Genomic DNA, 16625 nt, shown 5'->3' on the forward strand with positions numbered 1-16625 from the left:
TGAAGATGATGTAAATATTAATGAAACATTGCCTGACAGACAGCAACAATGGTATGTTTATGGACGCATACTTACAGCCTGTTGATGTCGCTCAAGAGATGCTGGATCAGCACTTTGATGGAATAATGTCTGTGGCACCTGGTAACAATCCAATAAGGCTAATCCAATAAGGAATGATGAATCAAATGAGGTAAATGATTTCGAGTTCTTTTTCCAAAAGGCACAGGCACTTTTCATGAACATAGGAACAAAGGAAAAACTAACACTGTCCAGATATTTGAACACAAGGATGTTCAATGCTGATGGACGTTTTGCCAAAAACTTGGAGTTTTTGTGGTCTGTATTTGTCTGTATTTGTCTACCAGATTGTGTCAAATACATCAATTAATTGCTTTGCGCAAAAGATACAATGGAGGCAATAAAAATGGTATTATATTATAAATGTTGTGCATGAGATTTTGAATTATGATGAAGTTCCTCAGACATATCCGTGGTACACGTGCTTTCTGGCAGACTGTACAAAAAGACTTGTTTGCAATGGTGAGACAACTGGGTAATCCCACATGGTTATGCTCCTTTTCCTCTGTCGATCTCCGATGGCCAGAACTAATGCAAACCATTCTTAAACATGATGGGAGAGAAACATCAATTGATGAGCTGGATTGGTCAGAATGATGCGCCCTGTTAAAAAGTAAGCCTGTGACAGCAGCCAGAATGTTTGTTCATAGACTTAAATGCTTCCTTAAAGATGTGATTATGTCTGACGCACAACCAATTGGAAAAATCTTGGAATTCTTCTACAGAATTGAGTTCCAACAGCAAGGTTCACCTCATGTTCATTGTTTGTTTTGGGTTGAAAATGCACCTCAAGTTGACAAAAGTGATAATGATGAAGTTGTAGCATTTGTCAATCAGTTTGTGACATGCAAAATGCAATCAGAAGATGACAAAGACATGAATGAAATTGTATCCAGTGTACAATAACACAGCAAAAGGCATTCAAAATCATGTCAAATAAAATAATTAAAGGATGTTAGAATATTACAACTGAAGGTCAACACCAGCTGTAACACTGAAAACTGATAGATAGTTTTAAATCTGTGTTCTTTGTGTGGTTTGACCAGCTTACCATTAAAAGGAGAACACAAATACAGTGATTGTTGACTGTGGATCAGGATATTTTTTTGGATGTTGTACAGACATGATGTGACATCTGTAAAGAGTGAAATGCCTACACACTTAAAAATAATGGTTTTACAAGGGTTGTTTATTAAAGGATATTACAGCTAATGTATTTTTGTCTCAGGATTTAAGGAGTACCCACCTTGTTTTTTATTTTAATTCACTTGGACATTGAATTATACTACTGAATAAAATCTATACTTACCCACTGTATATTGTCTTCTCCTTTTAATGGTAAGAGCATATATAATGTAGTCGTCATTATTATCTACACACGAAAATCTGAAGTGTGGCTAGTGAAACCATGTTTCTCAAAAGGTGTCTGGCTTGACCGCAGTAAAACCATGAATAAAGATATTGCAGTCACGTTTTCAAGAGAGGGTAATTCTCCCCCTGAATTCCCCCCGGGAATGAATACTTTCTGTCCAAAATGTTGATTAGCTCTGTTTGTTCCAGCTAAAAATCCTCGTATAAACAGTTCATGGAATACAGAACCATCATATAAAAAGCAAGACAGTCCTTTAGCTGTGGGCCAAAGAGACGACTCAGACAAGAAAAGAGACAAGTTCAGTAGGTCAGTGTGATGTTAAATGTGCTATGCAACAAAAATATAGTATATTTACAGTAATCATATTCTTTTACTTTTATTTTCCTAGATTAACATAGAGGATTGATGGTGCCACATGGATTTGATTTAAAACCTGTAAGAGGGAGAACCCTCCCATTATTTACAGATCCAGAGATAGCAGCACCTGATTTGCTGAAACTAGATGTCCAGAAAATGAAAGTATTTTACAAGGAAATGGATGAAGGACCATCCATTTCCTTTTGTATCGTCCTTTTGTATCCAGATTGCTCCGAGGTGGTCCACGTCCCTGGGACTGAAAGGCCATTCACACTGGATGAATATAAAAAGGAAATAGGCAAGACATATTGCAGGATCTCATTGTTCATATGCCTAGAAAAAGACTTTAGAGAAGGTTTGTGGGTCTGATGATTTAGTACTATACTTTTTTACATATCACATTTTAAACTACTGTGACATACATAACATTGATTTTGTTTTTGTCTCCTGTAACTGCAGTCGATGGTGGCCCAGAATCGGACTTAGATCCTGAAATTGTCATCACAACTAGGAGCAGAGCTGAATTCAATCAGGCTGACACTGTAGTGAGTTAACATCAAATAAATAATTAGGGAAAAGTACATATAATCAGTGCGCTGAATTTTCCTAATGCTGGCCAATATTTTGGTTCAGCAGGTCTGTAGTGCATTATACTTGGAAGGGCAGTAGGGTTTTAAACTGCATTTTATTGGATGTCAACTATTTTGATTATTGTTCAGTTATTTTATCTATCTATATATGTATCTTATCAGCTGCACTGACCAAATGTGTTCACTTTAGTTCTTCAGTTACAGACTGCTGTCCATCTGTTTCTCTGCATACTTCATCCTTGTCACCCTGTTCAATGGTCAGGACCATCACAGGGCAGGTATTATTTGGGTGGCTGATCAATGCATTGGCACAGATGTGCCAGTGATGTGTTAAAGTGTATAATGCTGGTACGAGTGCTGCAGTCTGAGAGTTTAAACCAGTCGTGTCACTGCTGGACTAAGAGTAGTCCACCAAATAATACCTGACCTGGGGTGGGCCTGACCTTTGAAGAACAAGACAAAAGGGGGCTAACTAAGTATGAAGACAGTACGGTCAGTCAACAATACAGTCAGTAATTGTAGAACTACAGAGTGTGCCTCTATTGTCAGTGGAATTGATAAAATGGAATAAGAGTAGGGATAAAAATAGGTGGCTTTAATGGACTGGCTGGTCATAATGTATGTATGTATGTCATAATGGAAGAAAAATACAGGCTATATAAATTTGTTTAGATTTATGTTTTTACGCTCAGGTTTTTAAACCCCAGAACCAAAGCACACCCAAAAACAAACACAAAGAGGAAGTGTAAGTACTAACATCTAAATTTAAGTTATTTGTCTCTCAGCTGGCAATGTGATGAGCAGATGTTTGGAGCAGACCCTTGAATTTATGTTGAGACCAGAGTTTTTCCTTTGACAAAATAAAGAGTGAAATAGTATAATGATGTGAAATATAGCACAATTTTCTACATTATTATGGCTTACCATACCTTTACATTACCTTGCTATTTCCGTAATACCCCGTTGCACTAAAGTAGCAATGTTAACATGTTTCAGAGATAAATTGTGGAATTCTTCTACAACAAACGCTGAACAGATATTGAAGCAGATTTTACCGCAATGTATTTGCTTTCAGTTTTGTGTGGTGTTGGATATTAAGGTTTCTTTATGTCGCTTTATTAATCAGATAGTAATATCTGATTCTGAGGATAATCTGAATTCACCTGGATGCAGTCTGGCGAAGTCTACCAGCTACAGGTAAGCCAAAAAAAGACAATGTGATGGCTCACTTTATAGATATTTAGACTAAATGGAAAAGAAAATGGTAAATTGTTTCTAAATTATCTGTAGAGTGGTTAACTTACAAAAAGCACTTTAGGGATCTGTGTAAGTTTTAAATCACTTACAAAGCATATTTTAGTGTAAAATGGATGGAGTAGCCTTTACAAGAAATTGATCATTTCTATACAGTAGATACATAGTCCTCTATGCGCCATGTGTTGAGGAGGAGGATGAGCCTGTTCCTGTAAATACCGAGAGTATACCAGATATGACGTAAGTGAGTTGACAGTGGCAACTTTCTCTTTACATTTACTGATTAAAGATATAGTTCATTTGTATAATAATGTTTGAAAACAGCCTTGTACTGCACATCAATTTTGTGAAAACAGCAAATTGTGTGTTGTTTGGAATTTAAACCAATATATAGGTCACTGTAATTATAGAGAGAATGCAGATTTTACACTACTTGATATTATCAAAAACCTGTCACATCCTATTGATCATGGAAGAGTCAGCCGGTTCAACATTTCAAGGTCCAATGTGTGGGATGGAGCAATCCGAGGTTTCAAGCATGCAACCTATTCTGAAACCTGTGACATGCTGGTCAAATTTACTGATGATGCTGGTGCTTTTGAAGATGGGACTGATGCCGGTGGTCCAAGACGAGAGTTTCTAACTTTACTAATGAAGCAACTAAGAGATCGGCCTATTTTTGATGGACCACCAGGGCAACGTTTCTTGATCTACAATGCAAATGGTATAGTGTATGACTTCCACTTAGTGCATCAGTGATATGACTTGTTAACTGTTCCAGAGATATTAAGCAACAATTTGCTGAGTTTTATCTGAATTCTAATGGATTATGTAGCCTATCTGAATTTAGAAATATGAATAATTTTCATACACAGCTGTCAGGGAGGATGAGTACTACTTGGCAGGAAAGATTGCAGTCTCAGTTGTGCATGGAGGTCCAGGCCCTCATTTCCTGTCAGAAGATCTTGTGCTTACCTTGCAGGTCAGTCTTCATTCAAACCAACATTTGAGCTAATAACTGATGAAGAAATAGGGAAAGCTTTGCAAGAGGTAAGAAAAATGTAAGGCTATGGTTGGGTTTATTATTTCGTTTAAAAAAAAACTTTAGTTCCATGATACACAGAACAAAAGCCATATTTATTATTCTGTAGTGATACAGGAAGTAGGATTAAGCTGTGTATGTAATGGGATGAAAATGAAGACAAGCAGATAGTTATGGAGCTGATTAGCCATAACATAAAAAACCATCTCCTTCTACACATGCACTTGCCAAACATCAGCACAACTGACCATATAGGTGCACTTTGCAATTCTACAGGTATAGCCTAGTTATGTGTCTTTGTTAATATTTGTGTTTGCTGCTGCTGTGGTTTTCTTGCTTTGATAGTGTACAGTGCTGTTATTGGCCCCCAGAACTCTCACTATTTAAAAAAAAGCCTGGAAAAACCTGACAGAGTTAGAGATGGTTAGGGCTCAGAGCATGTATTAATTGGGTGGTGGATCTTTCTCAACATTGCAGTGACACAGATGTGTTTGTGTCTTGAATGAGTATATGGGACACTTTTGGTTGGTGGTCTAACTGGTATTCTCAGTCCAGCAGTGATATTGAGGGATTTAAACACTTTGGCTGCACTGTTTGATGCGCTCATACCAGCACCACAGACATTAACACACTTCAAGGTCACCATCACTGCAGTACTGCAAATGATCCATCATCCAATAATACCTGCTCTTGGCTGGTGCTGACCATTGAAGAACTAGGCAAAAGGGGACTAAAAGTATGCACATAAACAGACTGACTAGTCTGTGTGTTATACAGCCTGTAATTGAAGTAGTCCAAAGTGCACGTATTTGGGAAGTGGAGATTAAAATAAAGAGTATAGCGAAAAGGAGGTAGTTTTAATTAAATTGTTGATCAGTATATGCTTTTGTCTTTTAGATTGAGAGCGCTGCTTCTGTGGAAGCTCTGCAAGAATGTACTCTAAGGTACAGCACAATGTTACAGACAGCTGGTTGTCTGAGACACATGTGGCTACTCTTGAAGAAAAGAGAACACTTGTGTCAGAATATCTCCAATGGTATATTCTTGACCGCAATTCATCTGTAATTGACAGGTAACACCTCTTAGTCTTAGTTTTTTTGTTGTTTTTTTTTAATCACCTTGCCATATTCAAAGCAATATGGTATGGAGGACTAAAACTGCATTAAGAAAAAAAAATTCTATTAAATATTTTTAATTTTAAATATATAATATATACGAACCCGAGCCTCTGCCGCCCAGTGCGCCCAGACATGACTGAGCTTTTAAGATTAGCAAATTGTAGCTTTAGTAATTTAGCATTAGTCTAAATAGTCGACATCGAAATTCGTGCTAAGTTAAGCCGTATCTACACTTATCTACGACGTATCTACGTCTCCCCACATTCACCCGCCTACTCTCCGTTATTCCACCCAACTCCCATCATACAGCCAGTGCCTGTGTTACTCCTCCAGCCAGTCGTCACGTCTTCAAGGTAGCGATATGTAACCACTCAAAACGTTTTTATATCTTTTTTATTACTGTTTCCACTGTATTTCTTTTTTATTTTTAGTAATGCTACATGTATTTTTTATTTTACTAATTTGAGAGTTTTGTAAACATATATCAGTGCAAAAAGGGTGACTTTCGGGGTGGACTGGAACACATTAATTGCTTTTCCATTATTTTAAATGGGGAAAATTGACTCGAGGAACGAACTTTTCCACTTACGAACCGAGTCACGGAACGGATCAAGTTCGTAGGTAGAGGTTCCACTGTATATATACATTTTTTTGTCATGAAAAAGGGCACACTTAAAATAAATGTTTTTAATGTATCTATACATTTCCATATATCCACATTTATTTGGGCTTTTTCTGTATTTTTATTTTATCAGTAAATTTAAAAATACAGAAAAAGCAAATAAAATATTGATATATGTAAATGTATAGATATAAACATTTAAGTATACCCTTTTTTCATGACAAATGTATATTTATTTATGTAAATAATGTCTTTACATAATGTTATGGAGGACTAAAAATGACATCAGCTGAATTATTAACAACACTCTTAAAGCATGATTGTTTTTAGTTGGTTGTCATTTTATTTTGATTATTATTGCCCATACACATTATGAATTGCTCTATACAGCAGTGTAACAGTGTGTTTTATTCTTCAGATTTAAAGAAGGTCTTTCGGACCTTAATTTTCTGGCACTGCAGCAGTACCCTACATTGCTGGCTACTGTGCTGCCCCACTCAGAAAAGAAGCTGACTGCTCTTGAACTTGACAGACTTTTCAAACCAGACCTCAGTCCATCAGGGAGCAACAGGAGACTTAGAGAAGGACAAATGCTGGGTTACTGGGCAGACTATCTTCTTGACTGTGAAGGTTTGCAAAGGATTGCTTAATAAATATTTTTTTTTTACTACTAGTTAAACACTTTATACCAAGATGTGCATGAAAATTGTTTCTTTACAGAAGGCCAGGCCGCTGTGTGTGTGGATGACATTTCCATGTTTGTGAGTGGACTAACTTCGCTTCCCCCATCTGGATTGGAACCGGTCCCAAAGATTGAGTTTTTAGATGATTCACCATTCCCAATGGCAAATTCATGTTCGAACAAACTGAATTTACCATTTTTTGATTCATACAATGTGTTTAAGTCAAATATGGACTTTGGAATTCAGAATTCCCCAGGATTTGGCCACTTTTAATACTTCATTAAGTGAACAATTAGCTTTGTGAATGAGAAAATTAGCTTTGTGAATGAGCTTTGTGAATGTTCTGATCACATTGTTACATTTGGACTGTTTCATTACATTAAAAACTAATACCTCTAAGATGTAATGAAGAAAGAAAACCCAAATAGAGTATGTGGAATGACATGTTTATTTACAGTACAATAAAGAGTTTATGTGTTACTGTTATCTGAAACTTAATTTATTTTTCTCCCTGGTGAGCTGTTCCTTGATGGTCAAGGTGGCTAAAAGGTTTGTCATCTAGGTGAAAACATCCTATGCTGGTAAGCAACCTTAACCATCTTAAGTCATCAAATCAAATCAAATTTATTTGTATAGCGCCTTTTACAACTGACGTTGTCACAAAGCAGCTTCACAGTTTCAAAACAGAACATTTAAATCAAAGCCCAATGCAAGCAAGCCGAAGGCGACAGTGGCAAGGAAAAACTCCCTCGAGGCTGGAGGAAGAAACCTTGGGAGAAACCAAGACTCACAAAGGGGACCCATCCTCTTCTGATCAAACTATAGATTGAATTTTAAATGATCACCAATGAAGTGTCATTATGCTACATAATAATAATAATAATAATAATAATAATAATAAGGTGAGCAGCTGGTCTGGTCTGGTCTGGTCTGCAGGAGAATCCAGCAAACAATCTTCCATCAGTAGGCCACCATTCTCTCAGAAAACAGTAAAACAGTAAAGGGAAGCAGTTAGTTTAGTTGAGTGCAGCAGAGAATAAGAGCATGTGAATATTTTCTTTAGTGTAGTGACGGATCTGACTGTAACAGACTGGGAGTAGGGAAACCAGAAGGAGCTCAGGAAAAGACATCCTTTCGTTCCAAGCAAGAGAAATTGTGAGCACATCATCCAGGTTTACCCTGATTCTCCATGTCCATGAGTTCCTGAAATGACAACCTTAAACTAGACAGAGGTTAGTTGCCAAAGGCTAAACTGAACAAGTGTGTTTTGAGCCTTAAACATAGTGATTGTGTCTGCGTCCCGAACACTAGCTGGAAGATTGTTCCAGAGCTGAGGGGCTTTGTAGGAGAAGGCTTTCCCCCCTGCTGAAGTCTTATGAATTCTGGGTACTAGTAAGAGGCCGGCGCCCTGAGATCTGAGTAATCTTGGTGGTTCATAGTGTGTGATGAGGTCTTGCAAGTATTCAGGGGCGAGACCATGTAAGGATTTATACCTGAGTAAAAGACTTTTGTAATCAATACGGAATTTAACTGGAAGCCAGTGAAGGGCCGATAATTCTGGGCTGATATGATCAAATTTTCTAGTTTTAGTGAGGACCCTGGCTGCAGCATTTTGAATTAACTGGAGTTTACTCAAGTTTCTGCTGGAGCATCCTGATAAAAGTGCATTGCAATAATCTAATCTTGATGTAATAAAAGCGTGAACTAATTTTTCCGCATCTGGGAGGGATAAGGAATTTCTTAACTTAGCGAGGTTACGAAGATGTAGGATGTTAGATGTTAGATCTGAATCAATTATAACACCCAGATTTTTAGCTGATGAGCTAGGGAGAACAGGGAAGTCAAAATTATGTATTATGTCTGATACCTTATTTATAGCAGGTTTTGGACCTAGAAGGAGAACCTCGGTTTTGTTGCTGTTTAGCAGAAGGAAATTGTATGACATCCAATGCTTCACTTCTTTAACACAGTCCTCCATATTCTTTAGTGTAGGTCTGTCATCTGGTTTGGCTGATATGTATAACTGTGTGTCATCTGCGTAACTGTGGAAGGTAATGCCATGCCTGCTAATAACTCTGCCCAGTGGCAGCATGTATAATATGAATAGTAAAGGTCCTAAAATGGAGCCTTAGGGAACTCCAAATCTCATTTTTGTATGAGTAGAAGAAACATTATTTACGTTTACAAACTGATAGCGATCTGTGAGGTAAGACTTAAACCATGATAGGGCTGTTCCTGTTATTCCAACCATGTTTTTTAATCTTTCTAGCAGAATAGTATGATAAATTGTATCGAAAGCTGCACTGAGGTCTAGTAGAACTAGCATGGATACGCAGCCTCGATCAGAGGCGAGAAGAAGGTCGTTTGTTATCTTAACTAAAGCTGTTTCGGTGCTATGGTTTGGCCTAAAACCAGATTGAAATTTTTCATATATGTTATTCTTATGCAAGTATGACCTAAGTTGTTGGGCCACACCTTTTTCTACGATCTTAGATATGAAGGGAAGGTTAGAGATGGGTCTGTAATTGGATAGTACACCAGGATCAAGATTCGGTTTTTTGATCAGGGGTTTAGTAACTGCTAGTTTAAATGCTTTGGGTATGTGACCTAGTCTAAGGGACGAATTTATGATTGTTAAAATGGGATTGATTATGACTGGTAATACTTCTTTAAATAGTTTTGTTGGTATTGCATCAAGTGTGCAGGTCGTACAATTTGACGAGTAGATGATTTTCTCCAGTTCTAGCTGTGGTAGTGGGTCAAAGTCCTCTAGTCTTTCTTATATATTTTGTTCTATATCATCCACACCAGATGACAGACAGGCTGGATTTAATAATATGGTATTTATTGTTTGTCTAATATTTTAATCTTATTGTTAAAAAAAGTCCATAAAAGCATTGCTGGTGTGAATGGCTGGGATCTGTGGATTAGTAGCTGCCCGATTGTTTGTAAATTTAGAGATTACATTAAAGAGTGCTCTAGGATTGTGTTTATTATTTTCAATCAGTGAGGACAGATGTGCTGAACGTGCATTGACGAGCGCCCTTCTATATTGGATAAGGCTGTCTTTCCAGGCACAGTGAAATACTTCCAGTTTAGTCGACCGCCATTTCCGCTCTAATTTCCTTACGGTTTGTTTTAGGGTGAGTGTTTCTTCATTATACCAGGGAGCGAGTTTTTTCTGTTGTAGCTTTTTACGCTTAAGCGGTGCTACACTATCTAAAGTTGATCGAAAAGTGTTATCTAAGTAGTCCGTTAGTCTGTCCAGCTCCAGTGGGTCTGCTGGACTACTGACTGAGGTCAATAAATCAGTGATGTTTTCAGTAAATTTAGGGGCTGTAGATGGGGTTAGTGAGCGCTTTAGATAGTAATGTGGGCATGTACATTTTTTAATATCTAAACTCAGTTCATATGAAATTAGGTAGTGGTCTGAGACCGTGGAAGACTGAGGGAGAATATTTAGGTTTTTTATGTTCGTGCCCAGGGTCAAAACCAAGTCTAGTGTGTGATTACAATAATGAGTAGGACCTGATACATTTTGTGTGAAACCAACAGAATCTATGATTGATGTGAACGCCTTTTTTAGGGGATCATCACTTTTCTCAAAATGAATGTTAAAGTCTCCTACAATTATTAACTTATCACAGGACACTGCTAAATTAGCAGCTAGTTCACCAAATTCTTTTATAAATTCTGAATAGGGCTTAAGCTTGCCAGGTTGCTTTTTTTTCAGCAGGGTCAGATGAGGGAGCATACATTCAATGTACTCTGTTACATTGTCAGAAAAATTATAGCTGAGCAATTTCTTTAAGATGTAGGTATAGTTCTGATGCAGACTCCCAGTCCTTTGGCTCCTCTAGTTTATTGTGCTCCATAACAAAGTCCAAGTACTCCTGGATGTTAGAGTCACCACAAGGATTAATCGACTCTCTTGACTCAGGGAAGGCATCAAGGTCTGTCCAGTGAATTCTAAATCCACAGTCTCTGGAGCCAAATCTAGATTGAGGAATGGATCTCAATAAATGCATTCATTTACATATAAGCTACAAATCAGAGCTAATGGGAAGTAATAAGCCATCACCAATTAATGACCTGTGTGGTAAGTAGTACAGTTCATTAGGCACTCCTCATGGACATGATGCTGCTCTTGAAGTTCAAATCCTGTGACTGTTCCACAGTGACACACATTCATCCAGGTCTTTCTGTATGACATCACTGATGCAAAACCTCAATAAGCCTTGATGTTCATGTTTTAAAATTGAAGTGTCCTGCATCTTAGAGGTTTGCAAATAACTCCATCCAGAACTGAGACCTATAGAAATTGATTGCATTAATTACCATTAATGTTCTATAATCATGTTAATTGTACTGTACAACGATTTTATAATATAAAATAATATTATATAATATAATAATTATAATACCTGGGGTTTTAATGCATTTAATTATTGAATTTAGGTTCTTTACAATGTGGTTAATTTTAATCACTCTGATTGACAGCAAAAAGTAAAAAAATATTTAGACTAACCAACAATTACGTGTATGCAAATAAATACTTAAGGGCACGTACCTTCCCTTTCTGAATGTAGACCACCACGACTCTATTCGTTGGTTGCTGGTGGATGAGCTGTACATGTGGCTAGACACTCCTGAGTAGTAATCAGTGTGTTGGTGACGCAGGGTTCACTGAATTGCAGCCATAATGCCATTTTCCGTATCGCATTCGGTCCTCAGTCTCATGGTTTCCGTGCAAGTTTCCGTGCACAAGTGAGGAAATTGTGAGCGATGACTGATGGATTATTATTTGTGTGCCATCAAGTGATAGGTTCTTTGTATAAACCTTCTGTGCGCCCTCATTTTGCATCCTCGAGGATTGAGCTCCCGGAGTAACACCATAACGTCATCTCTCTTTACTTCCTGTATAATGTACCTACCCTTTCCATCTGATTTGTAGTTTGTAAAAGTGTTTTGGCCATTTGTAAAAATGTTTTGGGCTGGTAAAAGTGTTTTGGCCGTTTGTAAAAGTGTTTTGGGCATTTGTAAAAGTGTTTTGGCCGTTTGTAAAAGTGTTTTGGCCGTTTGTAAAAGTGTTTTGGGCTGGTAAAAGTGTGTTGACCGTTTGTAAATACGTTTCGGTTATTTTTAAAAGTTTTTTGGGTTGGTAAAATTGTTTCACAGCTTGTAAAAGTGTTTTTATTTTTGTAACTTTGTTTTGCCCTTCTCGGCCACTGTAGACAGATGCTGTTGTGCGATATGTTCAGTTTTCACCAACAAAGCACCCAGAAAAGCATTCTGCAACTACATTAACCTCATTATTTGGATAGTCAGTTGAAGCCTCCTACTTCCAACACTTATGATAATTTCTATAAACCTGGCTGTGTGAAATATTCTCATGAACTATGTTAAGTGAAAACGATTGTAGAATTCAATATGTCGTTGTTTGAGAAAGATGCTGACACCATAGGCGATTATTTTGTGTTTGGAAAAGTTTCTATTATTGGAGATTTCTATCAACTTGCTCCTGTGAAAGGAAAAAGTCTGTATAGTGATCCTAAAGGTGTAAATCTATGGCAGAATCACTTTGCTTTGGATTAACTTACATGCGTCATGAGGCAAAAACATGTGGTGAGACACACAAAATACATGATAAATTGCTGGAAGATGTTAACATGCTGAAACTATGTGAAAAAGATGACAAACTGGATGGTACCTCCCTATTTACTTATGCAACAAATAGTTAAGTGGATGTTCATAACAGAAACATGTTGAAAAATCTATGTACTAACACTATTGCTATTTGTGTTAAAGACTTTGAGAAAGTTGCAAAAACGGATTGGCTAGAAAAATGAAGGGTCATCATGTTAACATTTCTCAAACATCTCTGTGTGAATCACTAAATATTGGAGTAAATACTTGTGTTATCAAAAACATTGATGTGGCAGATGAATTTGTAAATGGTGCATTTGGTACGGTTGCTGAAGTGTGTTTTGATACTGAAGATGACTTTCCATCAATAAAATATGTGATATTTGAGAATCACAGAACAGGCAAATATTTTAAAACCAGGCCCTGAAATAGCAACTCCAATTGGGCAAGGGGAAGAAAGAGTAATGAAATGTGGTGGAATGCAACATCATTTTCCCCTGAAATTAGCTTGCGCTTGCACTGTTCACAAAGTACATGGTCTGAGTGTGGAAAAGTGTGTTGTTTCATTAGCATCTGGACAAGTATATGTTGCATTAAATCACATAACTTCTTTGGAAGAACTGAAGATAAAACATTTCATAGAAAGTGCCATTTTTGCAAAACAAGATATTGAGCTGTCATTACAAAGCATGAAGTTTATTATACCTCAGTTTAATACAATAGCAGCAGTTTTGTACAGACCTCCTTCCTACAATCTGATAATGTTCCAAAATAACCTCACAAATTTGATTGCTCATATGGATGGTTTTACTGGTGGAAAAATTATCATAGGGGATTTCAGTGAAAATCTTTTTGTAACAAATTCAACTAGTAATATTATGGAAGTAAAATTATGGTTACTGAGGTTGTAAAAGAAGCCACCACTGACAATGGCACTTTGATTGATCACATATACATTAAAGACATGCACACTGAGAATATTAGAATTTCTGTAATGCCAACATATTTCAGTTGTCATGACATTTTTATTAATGTTCAATTGCAAACCCTTCACCAGCTGCACAGTTGAAGGGCAGTCATTTGCATTAAAAGGTAAGGAAGGCAGGCATTAGAATCATAACCGTCCACCATTTGGGGGGTGGGAGATAGACTGGACACTTGTGGTAAGTAATTAAGGAACTGGTTTACAACAAGCACAAACAACATAATACATATCTACAAATACTTAAAATATCAGCGTTGACACTGTAACACTGCTAACTAAAGTGTACTTTTTTTTTTTAACAGAAATAAACTTAAAGCCAATGAGCTGAACCCTTTAAGTTCAGCTCACCTTTGCCTTCCAATTGTTCTAAACATTTTTTTTCCTTATTTAGACTCCCTGTTACTTCTTTTTTTAATTTATTTGTTTATTTTTTTCCCCTTAGGTTTTACTTTCTTTACCTCTTTTGCTAAGTACCATACTGTCTACCTGGTGCTGGGCCCAGCAGGTGTGTCTGATCAGGCTCAATCAGCACTAATTAGTGTATGGGCTTCTGAGATACTGAGTTTTGAGAGCTGCTGCCAGCTTCTCTTTTACTGTGTCACCCAGACCCCCTGCTGGTGAGTGATGGCACGAAGTGACTTCTTACAAAAACATAAATATGATCAATGTAAATCAAAATTATTATCACATAGAGGTCTAGATTTGGAATCATGCTCAAAATTAGCCTGATCCAACTCCAGTGAAAATTCCTCAAGACAAGTTAAAAGGAGGCTCACTAGTGTGTGTGGCCTCCACATGCCATATGACCTCCCTACAACGTCTGGGCATGTACCTTATGGAGGCAGTGTATGTACTCCTGAGGGATCTCCTCCCAGACCTGGATTAAAGCATCAGTCAACTCCTGGACAGTCTGTGGTGCAGCATGGTGTTGGTGGATGGAATGAACAAGACATCATGTCCCAGATGTGTTCGATTGGATTCAGGTCTGGGGAAGGGGCAGGCCAGTCCATAGCATAAATGCTTTCATCATGCAGGACCTGCTGACACACTTCACACATGAGGCCTAGCATTGTCATGCATCAGAAGGAACTCCGGGCCCACTGCACCAGCATATGGTCTCACAATGGGATCTCATCCCAGTAACTAATGGCAGTCAGGATACTTCTTGCTAGCAAATAGACAGCTGTGTGGCCCTCCAAAGAAATGCCTCCCCACACCATTATCCACCTAGTGCCAAACTGGTCATGCTGGACGATGTTGCAGGCATCAGAACGTTCTCCACAGCATCTCCAGTCTCTGTCATTTCTGTCACATGTGCTCAGTGTGAACCTGCTCTCATCCGTGAAGAGCACAGAGCACCAATGGTTAATCTACCAATCGTGGTGTTCTCTGGCAAATGCCAATTGCCCTGCACAGTGTTGGGCTGTAAGCACAAGCCCCACTTGTGGACGTCGAGCCCTCATACCACCCTCATGGAGTCTGTTTCTGACTGTTTGCACAGAAACATGGATATTAGTGGCCCAGCTGGAGGTCATTTTGCATGGCTCACCCACTGCGCCTCCTTTTCCTCCTTGCACAAAGGAGGAGGTAGCGGTCCTGCTGCTGGGTTGTTGCCCTCCTACAGCTCCCTCCATGTCTCCTGATGTATTGGCCTGTCTCCTGGTATCTCCAGCATGTTTTGAACACTGTACTGATAGACACAGCAAACCTTTTTGATACAGGTTGCACTGATGTGCCATCCTGGATGAGCTGCACTACCTGATCATCTTCTGTGGGTTGTACACACAGCCTTATGCTACCTCTAGGGGAACACTGACAAAATGCAAAGGTGACCAAAACATCAGCCAGAATGGATGAGAACAGAGAAATGGTCTGTGGTCCCCATGTACATAACTACTCCTTTATAGGGGTTGTTATGCTAATTGCCTCTCATTTCTACCTGTTGTTGGTTCCATTTGATTCACAATCAGTGTTGCTTCCTAACTGGAAAGGCTGATTTCACAAAAGTGTGATTGACTTAGGAGTTACATACTAAGGAGTTACATTGTGTTGTTTAAGTGCCATTATTTATTCATCCATCCATCCATTATCTGTAACCGCTTATCCAATTTAGGGTCGCGGGGGGTCCAGAGCCTACCTGGAATCATCGGGCGCAAGGCGGGAATACACCCTGGAGGGGACGCCAGTCCTTCACAGGGCAACACAGACACACACACATTCACTCACACCTACGGACACTTTCGAGTCGCCAATCCACCTGCAACGTGTGTTTTTGGACTGTGGGAGGAAACCGGAGCCCATTATTTATTATTTTTTATTTTTTATTTTTGTATACACACACACACACAACAAATCTAAATTATATATATATATACATACATACATACATACACACACACACACTAAACAGTAAATGACTTAACACATTACTACAAAAATATAGTGTCTGATTAAGTAAATAATTTCATAATGAAATAATGCTAAAATGCTTCTGTTGGAAATTATTATTTTGGATTGTCTCTCAATAGTTTCTTTTGGATATAGCTGTTGATAATATTGGTGCAGAGTAAGTTATGCATTTTTACTAAAATGGGTGCTTTTATTCTGTCATGCAGCCTTCCTGTTGCTATAATACACAATAGTTAACAGTCAGGGATGATCTTAGTTTCAGCTTCACTTGAGTTTCAGTCAGACTTGATAACTTTGTTCTCTCTGACAGAGCCCTGTAGCAACCAAGGCCAATATAAACCAGTCAACTCAGACAATACTCAACAGAGCTTCTTTGAGCCAGATTCTTGGCTACATCACAAATGTCATCAGAAAACAAAACAGAAGGTCACCCTCATACAAAGGTTCAGCTGAGACCCTCAAGGTGTTT

General features: G+C 38.1%; 1 pseudogene; it reads left to right on the forward strand.

Moving 5' to 3' along the window:
• The first annotated feature begins 1663 nt into the window (after positions 1-1663).
• LOC136691496 (uncharacterized) lies at positions 1664-15390 on the forward strand (annotated as a pseudogene).
• The last annotated feature ends 1235 nt before the right edge of the window (positions 15391-16625 follow it).

This window comes from Hoplias malabaricus, chromosome 3 (genome assembly GCF_029633855.1).
Source record: "Hoplias malabaricus isolate fHopMal1 chromosome 3, fHopMal1.hap1, whole genome shotgun sequence".
Lineage (NCBI taxonomy): Eukaryota > Metazoa > Chordata > Actinopteri > Characiformes > Erythrinidae > Hoplias > Hoplias malabaricus.